Source organism: Gossypium hirsutum, chromosome A07 (genome assembly GCF_007990345.1).
Source record: "Gossypium hirsutum isolate 1008001.06 chromosome A07, Gossypium_hirsutum_v2.1, whole genome shotgun sequence".
NCBI classification, from domain to species: domain Eukaryota; kingdom Viridiplantae; phylum Streptophyta; class Magnoliopsida; order Malvales; family Malvaceae; genus Gossypium; species Gossypium hirsutum.
Genome location: NC_053430.1, coordinates 66195024 through 66211712, shown reverse-complemented (window position 1 = coordinate 66211712; position 16689 = coordinate 66195024). Strand labels below are relative to the sequence as shown.

General features: G+C 39.5%; 1 non-coding gene across 1 annotated transcript; it reads left to right on the top strand.

Annotated features, from left to right (window-relative positions):
• Nucleotides 1–318: 318 nt before the first annotated feature.
• LOC121204378 (small nucleolar RNA R71) lies at nt 319–424 on the top strand. Its single transcript, XR_005899303.1, has one exon. It is a non-coding gene; the product is annotated as a small nucleolar RNA R71 (small nucleolar RNA).
• The last annotated feature ends 16265 nt before the right edge of the window (nt 425–16689 follow it).

Sequence of the window (16689 nt, the reverse complement as noted above, 5' to 3'; positions counted from 1 at the left end):
ATTCCACCTCCATTTGTATTGCATTGCATTACTGGGTGAACCTGAGAAGAGCTAAGTAAACCATTAAATTTTTTATTCAAAAGTTCTACCTGATTAGAGAGCATGGTGACCGAATCGACATTAAAAACGCCGACTGCTTTCGTTGGCTTTGTCCTCATGACTTGCCAATGATAATTATTCAGTGACATCTCTTCTATAAATTCATAAGCCTCCTTAGGTGTCATATTATTGATAGTGCCACCAGCAGTTGCGTCAATCATCTGTCTAGTCGAAGGATTTAGACCATTGTGAAATGCTGGAACCTGCAACCATAAGGGTAGCCCATGGTGAGGGCACCTTCTCAAGAGGTCCTTGTATATTTCCCATGCATCATAGAGTGTTTCTAGATCCACTGCACAAAATAAGAGATATCATTCCTTAATTTGGTCATTTTAGCCGGTAGAAAATATTTAAGTAAAAGCTTTTTGGTCATTTGTTCCCAAGTAGTGATTGACCGTCGTGGTAACGAGTTCAACCACTATTTAGCTCTGTTCCTTAATGAAAATGGGAATAACCGAAGGCGAATGACATCATCAGAAACGCCATTGATTTTAAAAGTGTCGCAAAACTCTAGAAAATTCGCCATGTGATTGTTTGGATCCTTATCCTACAAAGTATCAAACTAAACAAATTGCTGTATCATTTGAATCGTGTTGGGTTTCAATTCAAAATTATTTACAGCAATAACAAGTCTAACTATACTTGACTCAGTTCCTGTTAAGTTCGGTTTAGCATAATCATACATAGTGCGTGGAGCAGGATTCTGATTTACTGGATTAGCAGCTATCGCAGGAGGTAGCAGGTTTTCCTGAGTTTCAACCATCTCCTCGGTTGTGGTGTGAATATCGTCCTCTTACTCTTCCTCTGTGTATCTTAGGCTTTGCCTTATTTCCCTTCGTTTTCTACTAGCTGTGCAATTGATTTCACTGTCAAAAAGTAATGGTCCTGGCGGGTTTCTTCTAGTCATACACTATAAAACTCTGCCAAAAGTGAATAAACGAAAAATTAGAATAGAAAATAAAAATTTAAATTGCTATAAAAGTAAAATGGCTAAAATAATAAAAATCGAGTGTTCTTAATATCTTAGTTTCTCGAAAACGGCGCCAAAAACTTGGTGTGATGTGAATCATGATAAGTTCTATAATTTATGAATGTCCGTTCTTGAAAACTAACTATTATCACGACAAAGGCAAGCACACCTTATCGAACAGTAGTATAGCTTATGGCAAGACCGGGATGTCAAACCCAAAGGAACTAAAAGTACTAGTATTAACTTTCTTTTTATTATCTAGCCTAAAAATAAAGGGATTTGTTTTATCTAAACTAATTACTAAACTAAGAATGCAGAGAAAGTAAATTGGGGGAAATAACTTTTGGGAAAATTGAATGATTTGGACAATACCTAGGGGAAAAATCCACCTAGACTTCACTTTTTATTGATTCTAAATCAGACAATTTATTCACTTGACTTGATCCATAGAAATCAGTAAGTTATATTATTATCTCTCTCGAGACTAACAATATCAAACCCTAGGTTAATTAATTGAAATCTCTTTCTAATGAACTCTCTAGTGTTGCATTAACTTGATCTATGGATTCCCTTATTAGGTTTCACCCTAATCCGGCAAAATTATGTCACCCTATCTCTAGGCGTGCAATCAACTCCGCTTAATTATGTTAGATCTACTCTTAGACAGGGACTTTTGCTCATCTGAATAAGCACATCAACACTTGAATCAATACGCTGGAATATTAAAGAAAGAATTAAGAACTCATAATTAAGAACAAGTCAAATATTTATCATATAATTCAGATAATAATAACAAGATCCGTCTTAGGTTTCATTCCCCTTAGGTATTTATGGGGTAGTTCATATTTCTGAAAGAAAACATCTCAAAAGAATAATAATAACAAAACATAAAGAAAACCCAAGAACTCTTGAAAGGAATTGAAGAGAGATCTTCAATCTTAAAGGTGAATCCGGCTTCTAAGATGGATCAATTGGCTTTCCTTGAGTAATTCCTTGCCTCTTACTCTGTGTGTCCCGTTTAATCCTCCTCTAGTGTGTTTAAATAGGCTTTAGAATGCCTAAAAGCCCTCAAGAATGCCCTTTTCCAAATAGGAGTAAACTTGGGCTCGACAGGGACACGCCCGTGTGACACACCCATGTTCGATTTCTTCAATCCGTGTTCAAGGTTGTTTAATAGACACGGGGCATGTGGTCTGCCCGTGTAAGGAAGTCTAAGCCGTGTTGATTTCACATATTGGTCCATTTTCTCGTTTTCGGCCCGTTTGTTGCTCTTTTTACTCTCTTATGCTCACCTAAGTATAAAATATGAAATTAAAGGATTAGGAGCATCGAATTCACCAAATCTAAGGATAATTCATCCAAAAATATGCTAAGCATAGGGTAAACATTTGTATAAATTATGGTTTATCAATTTGGTCATGAGTTCCAAGATAGAGAGTTACATGGGGTCGGGACTGTAACACCCCGAACCCGAGACCGTCACCGGAGTCGAACACTAGGTGTTAACAGACTTTTTGAAAAAAAATAATTTCCCAGACACTGCCAATCTGCGTACTAGTCGCTTTAAAAATCATATCTTGAGTTCAGAAACTCGGAATCCAGTTCCGTAAATTTTCCCTGAAACTAGACTCATATTCCAATCTACATATTTTTTTCTAGAATTTTTGGTTGGGTCAATTAGTACAGTTTATTAGTCAAAGTCTCCCATGTTACAGGGATCGACTACACTGACCTTTGCGCATTGCGACTTGAATATCTCCCTGTACAGGACTTCAATACTGATGCCGTTTGTTTCTATAGAAACTAGACTCAGAGAGGAATCTATACATATATGGATTGACTCCTAATTGTCTCTGGTTAATTTATAATGAATTTCCAAAGTCGGAACAGGAAATCCAGAAACTGTTCTGGGCCGTCTCACAAGAACCTGAATATCTCTTAACATACTGTCCGTATGATTGTTTTGTTACTTTCCTATGAAAATAGATTCATCAAGGTTCGTTTACATAATTTATTCACTATTTAATTCCATTCCTACTATTTTTAGTGAATTTCCAAATCTACATCACTGCTGCTGTCAGCATCTGCCTTTAAGGTAGACTTTACCTATTTCATAGTTTTCATGATTCAACTAGCCCTTTTTGCATAAGTAGCACAATTTATGATAGTGATTAACCATTCTCATGGCCAATCCTTGTCAAGCCTATCCACACCTCTCAATAACCATATCCATACCAAATGATTATAACATTACACTCAAACATATATAAGCCATTTTCGCATGGCTATCCAAAATTATACAAGTCCAAAGGGTCCATGACCCACAACAAACGGGTAGTCCTATACATGCCATTTCGAAGTTCAACCAAAATTGTACCAAAAGGGGGGGCTTTGATAGTGTGGGCGACTTCGACTTCAAAATCCCGAGTCCGATAGCTGGAGAACCAAATCTATAAAACAGAGAGCCAAAGCAACGGGGTAAGCATTTTAAAGCTTAGTAAGTTTCAAGTAATGAAATCGGCTGTGACTAATGTATTACATTCACATAGCTAAATGGATCACTTTATTAATACACATTCTCATACACATACTTACTTCACACTTCATCAACATATACACCCAAGGTATTAGCCTATCTAAAAGTCGAAAGTTCGTTAGTCGATTGAACGAATACTATTAAAAACGAATCGACTTTTCCGATGCATACAAACACATACCTTATAATTTGGGTTTTTCGAGCGTTTTAATTGAATTTATTACAGCACAACACGCTCACCTTCCAACCCAAGTTTCTTCGGAATTTAGCCGGATATAACCACAAGCACAAATGCCTTCGGGTCTTAGCCCGGATTTAGTAACTCGCACAAATGCCTTCGGATCTTAGTCCGGATAAAATCACTAGCACAATTGCCTTCGGGTCTTAACCCGGGTATAGCAACTCGCACAAATGCCTTCGGGTCTTAGCCCAGATAAAATCACTAGCACAATTGCCTTCGGGACTTAGCCCGGATATCATTCAAATTGTAACACCCCGAGCCCGAAACCGTCATCGGGGTCGAACACGAGGTGTTGACTGGCTTTACCCTCTTACAAAATTTATTTTCCAGACACTGCCCAATCTGTGTACTAGTCGTTTTAAAATTCATATCTTGAGTTTCGTAACTCGAAAATCAGTTTCGTAATTTTTCCCAGAAACTAGACTCATGTGCCCATCTATGTATTTTTTTCTAGAATTTTTGGTTGGGCCAATTAGTACAGTTTATTAGTCAAAGTTCCCCAAGTTGCAGGGGTCGACTACACTGACCTTTGCCCATTACGACTGGGATATCTCCCTGCAGGGGGCTTCAATACTGTTGCCGTTTGTTTCTATGGAAACTAGACTCAGAGAGGAATCTGCACATATATGGTACGACCCCTAATTATCTCTGGTTAATTTATAATGAATTTCCAAAGTTGGAGCAGGGAATCCAGAAACCGTTCTGGCCCTGTCCCACTAAAATCTGATTATCTCTTAATATACTGCCCATATGATCTTTTCGTTACTTCCTCATGAAAACAGACTCATCGAGCTTCGATTACATAATTTATTCATCAATTAATTCCACTCCTACTATTTTTAGTGATTTTTCAATCTCATGACACTGCTGCTGCCAGCATCTGTTACGAAAGTAACTAGGTCCATTTCATGCCTACCCTCGATCCAACTCAATCGAACATTCGTGCCATTTTCGCATGGCTTAAAGTTTACATGCCATAATTCAAACACAACATACTAGCTTATACATGCCAAAATGATCTTCTAAGCACACTAAGAAGAAAGTACCAAAACTAGCTATCTGGTGTGATGACTTCGTTGACGGCCCGACCCCGCAAAAAATTGATGAGTCCAAGCAACCTATAATGGGTGACAAGGAAACACCGGGTGAGTTTATAACTCAGTAAGTCATAAGCAATGCTCTACTATACATCAATAACATTATCACAAGAGGAATAAAATGGAATGAGACAATTTACTCCATCCATACCGAACCATACCATAGTTCCACCAACCTACCGATTCAATTTCATATCAATTCATGCCTTCACAATTCATATACTCATCAATAAGACATTGAAGCATTTTCATAAATCAATTTATTTTCGTTACAATCAAACCACAAAACGGCCTTTCACCCATCCTACGATAAATTTTTATGTACGTGACTTCAAGTATAGTTGTCACATAGGTTCAACTTACCGAGCTCAACACCAAGTATACGCATAGCACATATTAGCCATGTCCTCAAGACACTTACCCGATCCGCTGTCCGCGATCAGCTCAATAGTGTCGCACACATAGTGTCCATAATGATTCACGAATGTATATTGAGCCCGCACACTCAGTGCTATATAATCAACTCGCACATTTAGTGCCACGTAATCAAATCGCACACTTAGTGCTACATAGTCAAACCCGCACACTTAGTGCCGCATGGTCAATTCGCACACTTAGTGCATCATATTCATTTCGCACACTTAGTGCAACAAAGTAGAATCGCACACTTAGTGCTGTACAATTTAATCCCGCGCACTTAGCACCAATCTCATGGTCATAAATGGTTATCCCGCACATTTAGTGCCGAGATCAACAACTCATTACATCTCACCTCATTTATTTCATTCAACAATTTCATCATCACATACGTACATGCATATATATATGTACATTTATTCATTCCATTCAGCATCAATACACAACATTATGACCATTGAAATAATACCAACTACATGCTTAATGACTTACCTCGTGTTGGGTAAGACGGTTCCAACTCGGCTACTCGATAACCTTTTCTTTGCCTTTGCTCGATTCACCTCCTTTAGCTCCTTGAGCTATATCAATAATTTAACTAGTTTAACCACCTTGCTAAATATTTACAATCCAATCTCACATGTATATGTATGTTAGTATATTCGGCTAATAATCTCATGCAACTACCAAAGCCGAATCAACTAAATATACTTATGTATACACACATATATCATCATCGAAATCACCTAAGCTTAGACATCGATTTTTAATTTCAAGTAAGTTGCCGAATGCAACCTTACTAATTTCTCATGGATTCAATATACCATTACCATGAAATCAACAACCAAATTCATAGACAATTTAGGAAAATCACATTACAATTCTCATATTCAAGCAAAGACCATGGCCGAATGCACATATGACCTCATAACAAAAATATTGAACCTTTGGTTGCCCAATTAGCTTAACATCCATCAAATTTTTAAATCAAGAAGCTCACCTCATCTATAATCAACTCTCAATGCCCTAAGGCATCAAAAACAACATCAAAGAAATACAACCATCCATGGCCGAATGTCCTAGCCGAATTGTTTTAACCATGAGTAACATAACAAGCATAGATCGTGTTTATGGATATACCGTGGCCGATTCAAGCTAATCACCTCCAAAATCATCAACCATTTTCGTTGCATATAACATATATAAACATGAATAAGTTTCATAAAATCCCTTAACACATTAATTTCTTTCCTCAACAACCTTTTCCTTGAACACTTTCTCATGACCGATTGCTCATGTTATCAACAAGATTCAAAGTTTAAACATGGGCTATTTAAAACATGCATGCATCTCAAAGACAACATCAAACATACCTTAGTCTAACCACCACCATAGCCGATTTTTCTCAAGCCTTTTTCCCCTTCCTTTCTTTCCTCTATTCGGCCAAGGATGTTCAAGAATGAACTCTTTTTTTTTTTTGTTTTCTTTCTTCAATTCACGGCAACAAGGGGGGGGTGAGACCATGTACTTTTTTTTTTTTCTCCATCACCCTTCTTTCATTATTTAATCACCATGCTTATTATTTTATTATTCTTAACATGCATCACTAGCATAACATGTTGGAGACATGTTTCCACCTATAGCATGGCCGGCCACTACATATTAGGGAGGGGGAATTTGACATGCAAGTCCCCTTTTTCTTCCACATGCACTAATAGGTCCTCATGCATTGACCTATCACATTTTAAAATTTTCTCATATAAGTCCTATTGACTAAATTCACATGCAATCGACTAAATCGAAGCTTGAAATTTTTACACATTCATGATTACATATTCTAGACAATAAACATCACATTCAAACCTTTCGGTGACTCGGTTTAGCGGTCCCGAAACCACTTCCCGGCTAGGGTCAATTTTGGGCTGTCACAACTCTCCCTCACTTAAGAAATTTTCGTCCTCGAAAATCTTACCAGTAAATAGGTTTGGATATCGTTCCTTCATCGAGCTCTCGGGTTCCCAGGTTGCTTCCTCGATCCCGTGTTTGAGCCACAACACCTTAACCAACGGAACCCTTTTGTTTCGCAACTCTTTCACCTCACGAGCTAGGATACGTATCGGTTCTTCTTCATAACTCATATCGGCTTGAATTTCAACCTCTGATGGGCTAATTATATGCGACGGATCAGATCGATAGCGTCGAAGCATCGAAACATGAAAGACATCGTGAATCTTTTCAAGCTCAGGGGGCAAAATCAATCTATACGCAACTGGCCCCACTCGTTCGGAGATTTCGTACGGCCCAATGAATCTCGGGCTCAACTTGCCCTTACGGCCAAACCTAAGTACCTTTTTCCAAGGCGAAACTTTAAGGAACACTTTATCTCCCACCTGATATTCAATGTCCTTCCGTTTCAGATCCGCATACGATTTCTGACGATCTGTGGCTGCCTTCAAACTTTCACGGATTACTTTTACTTTCTGTTCAGCATCTTTAATCAAATCAACTCCGAAAATTTTACTTTCACCAAGCTCGGTCCAAAACAATGGTGTACGGCATTTACGACCGTACAAAGCCTCGTAAGGTGCCATCTTAATACTTGATTGAAAACTATTGTTGTAAGCGAATTCAATCAAAGGTACATACCGTTCCCATGAACCACTAAACTCAAGGATGCAGCATCTCAGCATATCCTCGAGTATCTGAATTATCCGCTCGGATTGACCATCGGTTTGGGGATGAAAAGCGGTGCTAAAATGCAGCTGGGTACCCAAAGCTTCTTGCAATTTCTTCCAAAATCGCGAGGTGAATCTCGGATCTCTATCCGACACGATAGAAATAGGTACTCCATGTAATCTCACAATCTGAGAAACATACAACTCGGCTAGTTTATCCAATGAGAAATCCGTACGCACGGGGATAAAGTGAGCCGACTTAGTCAGCCTATCAACAACAACCCAAATCGCATCCTTCTTACTTGCGGACAATGGCAGTCCGGACACAAAGTCCATTGTGACTCGGTCCCATTTCCACTCGGGTATCATGATCGGCTGAAGTAACCCTGAAGGCACTTGATGTTCCGCTTTCACTTGCTGACATATTAAACATCTCGAAACAAAGTCGGAGACGTCTCGCTTCATACCATGCCACCAAAATCGACGTTTCAAGTCGTTGTACATTTTCGTGCTCCCCGGGTGAATTGACATTCGGCTACAATGGGCTTCGTTCAGGATCATCGGAATGAGTTCCGAATTCCTTGGAACACACAAACGACTTCTAAACCTCAAACAACCATCATCATCAATCTGAAACTCCGATTCCTTGTTTGGAACACACTCAGCTCGTTTTGCAACTAATTCATCATCGACTTTCTGAGCTTCATGAATTTGATGAGTCAATAATGGTTTGGCTTTTAATTCAGCTACTAACACATTGTCAGGTAGAACAGACAAGTGTACATTCATCGCTCGCAAAGCAAACAGTGATTTCCGGCTTAAGGCGTCCGCAACCACATTAGCCTTTCCCGGGTGGTAATCAATGACAAGCTCATAATCCTTCAACAATTCAAGCCAACGTCTTTGTCGCAGATTCAAGTCCCGTTGAGTCATCAAATATTTGAGACTTTTGTGATCCGAAAACACATGGCACTTCTCACCAAACAAATAATGTCGCCATATTTTCAATGCAAACACAATGGCGGCTAGTTCGAGATCATGGGTCGGATAATTTCTCTCGTGTGGCTTCAATTGTCTCGACGCATAGGCCACAACTCGACCTTCTTGCATCAATACACAACCCAACCCGAGTAGGGATGCGTCACTATAAACGACAAACTCTTTACCCGATTCGGGTTGCACCAAAATTGGAGCTTTAGTCAGATGAGTTTTCAGTTGATCGAAGCTTTTCTGACATTTCTCCGTCCATTCGAACTTAACATCCTTCTGAAGTAGCTTCGTCATTGGTGTGGCTATCATCGAGAAACCTTTGACAAATCGTCGGTAATAACCGGCGAGCCCTAGAAAGCTCCGGACTTCGGTAACGTTTCTCGGAGGCTTCCAGTTAAGTATGGCTGAAATTTTGCTCGGGTCAACCCGAATACCCGATGCGGATACCACATGACCCAAGAAGCTAACCTCTCTTAGCCAGAACTCACACTTACTGAACTTAGCATATAACTGCTTATCCCGCAAAATTTGCATCACTAGCCTCAGATGCTCAGCATGTTCGGCCTCATCTCTTGAATAGACCAAGATGTCATCAATAAACACAACTACGAACCGATCCAAGTACGGCCTAAAGATCCGATTCATCAAATCCATAAACACCGCAGGGGCATTAGTGAGCCCAAACGGCATCACTAAGAACTCATAGTGACCGTACCTCGTTCTGAAAGCAGTTTTGGGTACGTCCGAATCTCGAATCCGTAACTGATAATAACCCGATCTCAAATCTATCTTTGAAAACACCGATGCTCCCTTTAATTGATCGAACAGATCATCTATACGCGGTAACGGATACTTATTCTTTATCGTCACTTTATTCAGTTGACGATAGTCAATGCACAACCTCATGGTTCCGTCCTTCTTTTTCACGAACAATACTGGTGCACCCCAAGGCGAGAAACTCGGTCGAGCGAAACCTCTATCCGTCAATTCTTGCAACTGAGCTTTCAACTCTTTTAACTCAGTTAGTGCCATACGATACGGAGCGATCGAAATTGGCGTAGTTCCAGGTACAAGCTCAATTCCAAACTCTACTTCCCGAACAGGTGGCAAACCCGGTAACTCTTCAGGAAAAACATCCGGGTATTCACAAACCACCGGCACCGATTCGGGTTTCTTTTCTAACTCCTTGTCATCAAGTACATACGCGAGGTATGCTTCGCACCCTTTCCTTACATATTTCTGGGCCAACATTGCTGATATTACAGCTGGCAACCCCCTTAAGTCCGCAGACTCAACTCGGATTAATAGAGGGCATCTCTTACACACTTTATCAACAAGTACGCATTGACCCAAAGGGTTTGATACTCGAATTACGAGCTCAGTAGACTCAACAGGTAGAGTCTTACTGGTTGCTAAGGTTTCGCATACATATGAATGAGTAGAACCAGGGTCAATCAATGCAATCACATTAGTATCAAAGAGAGTGAAGGTACCAGTGATGACGTCGGGGGAGGATGCCTCCTCTCGTGCGCGAATGGCATATGCTCTAGCAGGAGCACGGTTCTCGGCGCGATCGGCCGTATCAGAAGCCCCCCTCTGACTACCACCCCTGCCTCCAAAAATTCTCGGTGGTCTACCTCTAGATGTCACTCCACTAGGTCTTGCACCTTGAATCTTATTCTTCTCATCCAGCTCCGTGCAATCTCTAATGAAGTGGTCCTTCGAACCGCATCCGTAACAGGCCCTGTTAGTAGACTTGCCCCAACATTCACCTAGGTGTCGTCTTCCACATTGGGGACATTCAGGTTTCTCGTGCCGATTATTGCCCACACTAGCTACCGAAGTAGCTCGGGAGCCCATCGATGGTCTTGCCCTGATGGAAATTCTCGTAGTCGCCCTCGACTTACTAATGTCCTCCCTGAACTTCTTCACAGCTGAGAACGGAGCTTTACCCGTCGATCTTTTACGATAATCTCTAGCTTCAAATTCAGCCTTCCTCTTCTCCTTTCCAAGTTCCTCCGCCTTGCAGGCTCGTTCGACTAGTGTTACGAATTCCTTTATTTCCAGAATACCCATTAGTAGCTTTAAATCTTCGTTCAATCCTTCCTCAAATCTTTTGCACATAGCAACCTCATCAGCTACGCACTCCCGGGCATACCTACTAAGTCTTACGAATTCATGTTCGTATTCAGATACAGTCATACGGCCTTGCTTGAGTTCCAAGAACTCCTTACGCTTCTGGTCAATGAACCGTTGGCTAATAAATTTCTTCCGAAATTCCGTTTGAAAGAAGTCCCAAGTTACTCGCTCGTTCGGGACTATGGAAATCAATGTCCTCCACCAATAGTAGGCTGAGTCTCGCAACAAAGATACAGCACATTTTAGACATTCATCGGGTGTGCATGACAATTCATCGAACACCCGAATGGTGTTATCAAGCCAGAACTCGGCCCTTTCGGCATCATCAGTTACTATGGCCTTGAACTCCTCGGCCCCACGCTTCCTAATCAAGTCTACAGGTAGCTTACTCAGCCTCACAGGATCAGCGACTGACGGCCTTACAGGCTCTTGGGGTGGGTTATTCAAATTTGGGAATTGTTGGACAGCCGGGTTGGCTCGGGCATATTGCGCGACCCACTCATTCATCATGGTAAAGAAGGCTTGTTTAGCCCCCTCACCTTGATTATTCGCAGATGACTGGGGTTCAACAGGCGGCGTCCCTTGTGCAGGAGCAGCCGCTACGCTCTCAACGTCATCCGCTAGGGTTCTTTCTTCACCGGGATCCATTTACTAATCAAGACAAAAACATTTCAACCGTCAGAAGTCATCACCCTTTTAAACATTAACATTATGGCATGTATAGCTAGACTCATACGTGCTATGGAAGTCCTAGAACCGACTAAACCATAGCTCTGATACCAATAAAATGTAACACCCCGAGCCCGAAACCGTCATCGGGGTCGAACACGAGGTGTTGACTGGCTTTACCCTCTTACAAAATTTATTTTCCAGACACTGCCCAATCTGTGTACTAGTCGTTTTAAAATTCATATCTTGAGTTTCGTAACTCGAAAATCAGTTTCGTAATTTTTCCCAGAAACTAGACTCATGTGCCCATCTATGTATTTTTTTCTAGAATTTTTGGTTGGGCCAATTAGTACAGTTTATTAGTCAAAGTTCCCCAAGTTGCAGGGGTCGACTACACTGACCTTTGCCCATTACGACTGGGATATCTCCCTGCACGGGGCTTCAATACTGTTGCCGTTTGTTTCTATGGAAACTAGACTCAGAGAGGAATCTGCACATATATGGTACGACCCCTAATTATCTCTGGTTAATTTATAATGAATTTCCAAAGTTGGAGCAGGGAATCCAGAAACCGTTCTGGCCCTGTCCCACTAAAATCTGATTATCTCTTAATATACTGCCCATATGATCTTTTCGTTACTTCCTCATGAAAACAGACTCATCGAGCTTCGATTACATAATTTATTCATCAATTAATTCCACTCCTACTATTTTTAGTGATTTTTCAATCTCATGACACTGCTGCTGCCAGCATCTGTTACGAAAGTAACTAGGTCCATTTCATGCCTACCCTCGATCCAACTCAATCGAACATTCGTGCCATTTTCGCATGGCTTAAAGTTTACATGCCATAATTCAAACACAACATACTAGCTTATACATGCCAAAATGATCTTCTAAGCACACTAAGAAGAAAGTACCAAAACTAGCTATCTGGTGTGATGACTTCGTTGACGGCCCGACCCCGCAAAAAATTGATGAGTCCAAGCAACCTATAATGGGTGACAAGGAAACACCGGGTGAGTTTATAACTCAGTAAGTCATAAGCAATGCTCTACTATACATCAATAACATTATCACAAGAGGAATAAAATGGAATGAGACAATTTACTCCATCCATACCGAACCATACCATAGTTCCACCAACCTACCGATTCAATTTCATATCAATTCATGCCTTCACAATTCATATACTCATCAATAAGACATTGAAGCATTTTCATAAATCAATTTATTTTCGTTACAATCAAACCACAAAACGGCCTTTCACCCATCCTACGATAAATTTTTATGTACGTGACTTCAAGTATAGTTGTCACATAGGTTCAACTTACCGAGCTCAACACCAAGTATACGCATAGCACATATTAGCCATGTCCTCAAGACACTTACCCGATCCGCTGTCCGCGATCAGCTCAATAGTGTCGCACACATAGTGTCCATAATGATTCACGAATGTATATTGAGCCCGCACACTCAGTGCTATATAATCAACTCGCACATTTAGTGCCACGTAATCAAATCGCACACTTAGTGCTACATAGTCAAACCCGCACACTTAGTGCCGCATGGTCAATTCGCACACTTAGTGCATCATATTCATTTCGCACACTTAGTGCAACAAAGTAGAATCGCACACTTAGTGCTGTACAATTTAATCCCGCGCACTTAGCACCAATCTCATGGTCATAAATGGTTATCCCGCACATTTAGTGCCGAGATCAACAACTCATTACATCTCACCTCATTTATTTCATTCAACAATTTCATCATCACATACGTACATGCATATATATATGTACATTTATTCATTCCATTCAGCATCAATACACAACATTATGACCATTGAAATAATACCAACTACATGCTTAATGACTTACCTCGTGTTGGGTAAGACGGTTCCAACTCGGCTACTCGATAACCTTTTCTTTGCCTTTGCTCGATTCACCTCCTTTAGCTCCTTGAGCTATATCAATAATTTAACTAGTTTAACCACCTTGCTAAATATTTACAATCCAATCTCACATGTATATGTATGTTAGTATATTCGGCTAATAATCTCATGCAACTACCAAAGCCGAATCAACTAAATATACTTATGTATACACACATATATCATCATCGAAATCACCTAAGCTTAGACATCGATTTTTAATTTCAAGTAAGTTGCCGAATGCAACCTTACTAATTTCTCATGGATTCAATATACCATTACCATGAAATCAACAACCAAATTCATAGACAATTTAGGAAAATCACATTACAATTCTCATATTCAAGCAAAGACCATGGCCGAATGCACATATGACCTCATAACAAAAATATTGAACCTTTGGTTGCCCAATTAGCTTAACATCCATCAAATTTTTAAATCAAGAAGCTCACCTCATCTATAATAAACTCTCAATGCCCTAAGGCATCAAAAACAACATCAAAGAAATACAACCATCCATGGCCGAATGTCCTAGCCGAATTGTTTTAACCATGAGTAACATAACAAGCATAGATCGTGTTTATGGATATACCGTGGCCGATTCAAGCTAATCACCTCCAAAATCATCAACCATTTTCGTTGCATATAACATATATAAACATGAATAAGTTTCATAAAATCCCTTAACACATTAATTTCTTTCCTCAACAACCTTTTCCTTGAACACTTTCTCATGACCGATTGCTCATGTTATCAACAAGATTCAAAGTTTAAACATGGGCTATTTAAAACATGCATGCATCTCAAAGACAACATCAAACATACCTTAGTCTAACCACCACCATAGCCGATTTTTCTCAAGCCTTTTTCCCCTTCCTTTCTTTCCTCTATTCGGCCAAGGATGTTCAAGAATGAACTCTTTTTTTTTTTGTTTTCTTTCTTCAATTCACGGCAACAAGGGGGGGGTGAGACCATGTACTTTTTTTTTTTTCTCCATCACCCTTCTTTCATTATTTAATCACCATGCTTATTATTTTATTATTCTTAACATGCATCACTAGCATAACATGTTGGAGACATGTTTCCACCTATAGCATGGCCGGCCACTACATATTAGGGAGGGGGAATTTGACATGCAAGTCCCCTTTTTCTTCCACATGCACTAATAGGTCCTCATGCATTGACCTATCACATTTTAAAATTTTCTCATATAAGTCCTATTGACTAAATTCACATGCAATCGACTAAATCGAAGCTTGAAATTTTTACACATTCATGATTACATATTCTAGACAATAAACATCACATTCAAACCTTTCGGTGACTCGGTTTAGCGGTCCCGAAACCACTTCCCGGCTAGGGTCAATTTTGGGCTGTCACACAAATGCTCATGCACACATATATCAACAATCATGACACATCCATATTTCATTTTCGTTACTAAGGCTCAAACACAAAGCATTTATTTAATCTTTCCAATATCGGCTCAATAGCCACACACAAGGAGCATGATTTCAATTGGCTTTATAACATAGGCTCTATGCACATTCGGCTATCCGTCATAGTATGACTAATCATTTCAATATAATTCAAGTAGGGTCATTACTCGAAGACTTACCTCGGATGTTGTCGAACAATTTTAATGGCTATTCAATTACTTTTTCCTTCCCTTTGTCGGATTTAGTTCCCCTTTGCTCTTGAGCTTAAAGAATACAAATAGGAGTATTCAATATTTAAACCAATAATATGAATTTATTTATCACATTCGGCAATCACATATCATTAAATTTTCAACCCAAAATGTCATTATATGACCACATATACACATATCCATATACTTAAGCTCAATAATATCATGTACTCACTTTAAGTATATTGCCAAATATACTTAATCATACATACACCTAACCAAAATAATTTCTAAAATCTTTATATCATTTATACACTAAGCCGAATACTCTTACCAAGTTCACCTATATTCTTCAACAAATTCTTCATTGATCAAACACATATTCGGCTAAAGAAATGGCAATTTTAGCAACTTTTGATTTAATACTTAATCAATTATAATACATCTAAATATTCTTTTTCATATTATTAACTCAAATCACCTACATTATTTACTATAACATTTTTACATTCGGCATTAGTGTCAACCATAGTAGCCGATTCTTCCTACTATGTACCCATGCATCTATTTGATCCTTAGTTAGTTCAAACACTTCACACACTAAGACTCATCCAATTTTAACAGGAAATAAAATCCTTAATCCTCAAACTACCATGGCCGAATGTTATAACCCAAGCCACATATATTGTTCCTCAAGGCCCTTCAAGGACCACATTCGGCACCTCCATAACAACAACCCAAATTTCAACCTTCAAGAAAGAAGAAGAAAAAATATATGTGCTAAGAGCTTCAAACTACTTGGCCAACTATCAAACCTCCTAACAATCAAAACTTAAGCCATGGAATGATTAGAACTTGAACTAACCACCTTCTTTATACAAAATTTTTCCAAGAATTTCAAGGTACTTACCTCTTCTTAATCCTCATCCAAACCGAACATAAAGCAAGAGAGCTCTTTCTTCTTCCTTTGATTTTTCGGTCAAGAAAACAAAGAGGATGAAGCCTTTTTTTTTCTTCTAGTTTCGGCAAAATGGGGGAGCAAGGATGAAACAACTTTGGTTTCTCCTCCCACTCCCCTCATATTTTATTGTTCTTAACACAACATGTTGTCATAAACTTTTCATAATATGTTTTACCCATCACAATTTGTCTATCCACCTTGTCATGGCCGGCCACTACTATTTAGGGGGGGAATTTGACATGCAAGTCCCCCCTTTTTATCTCATGCACTAATAGGTCCTTATGCTTTGACCTATCACATTTCAAAATTTTCTCACATAAGTCCTATTTACTAAA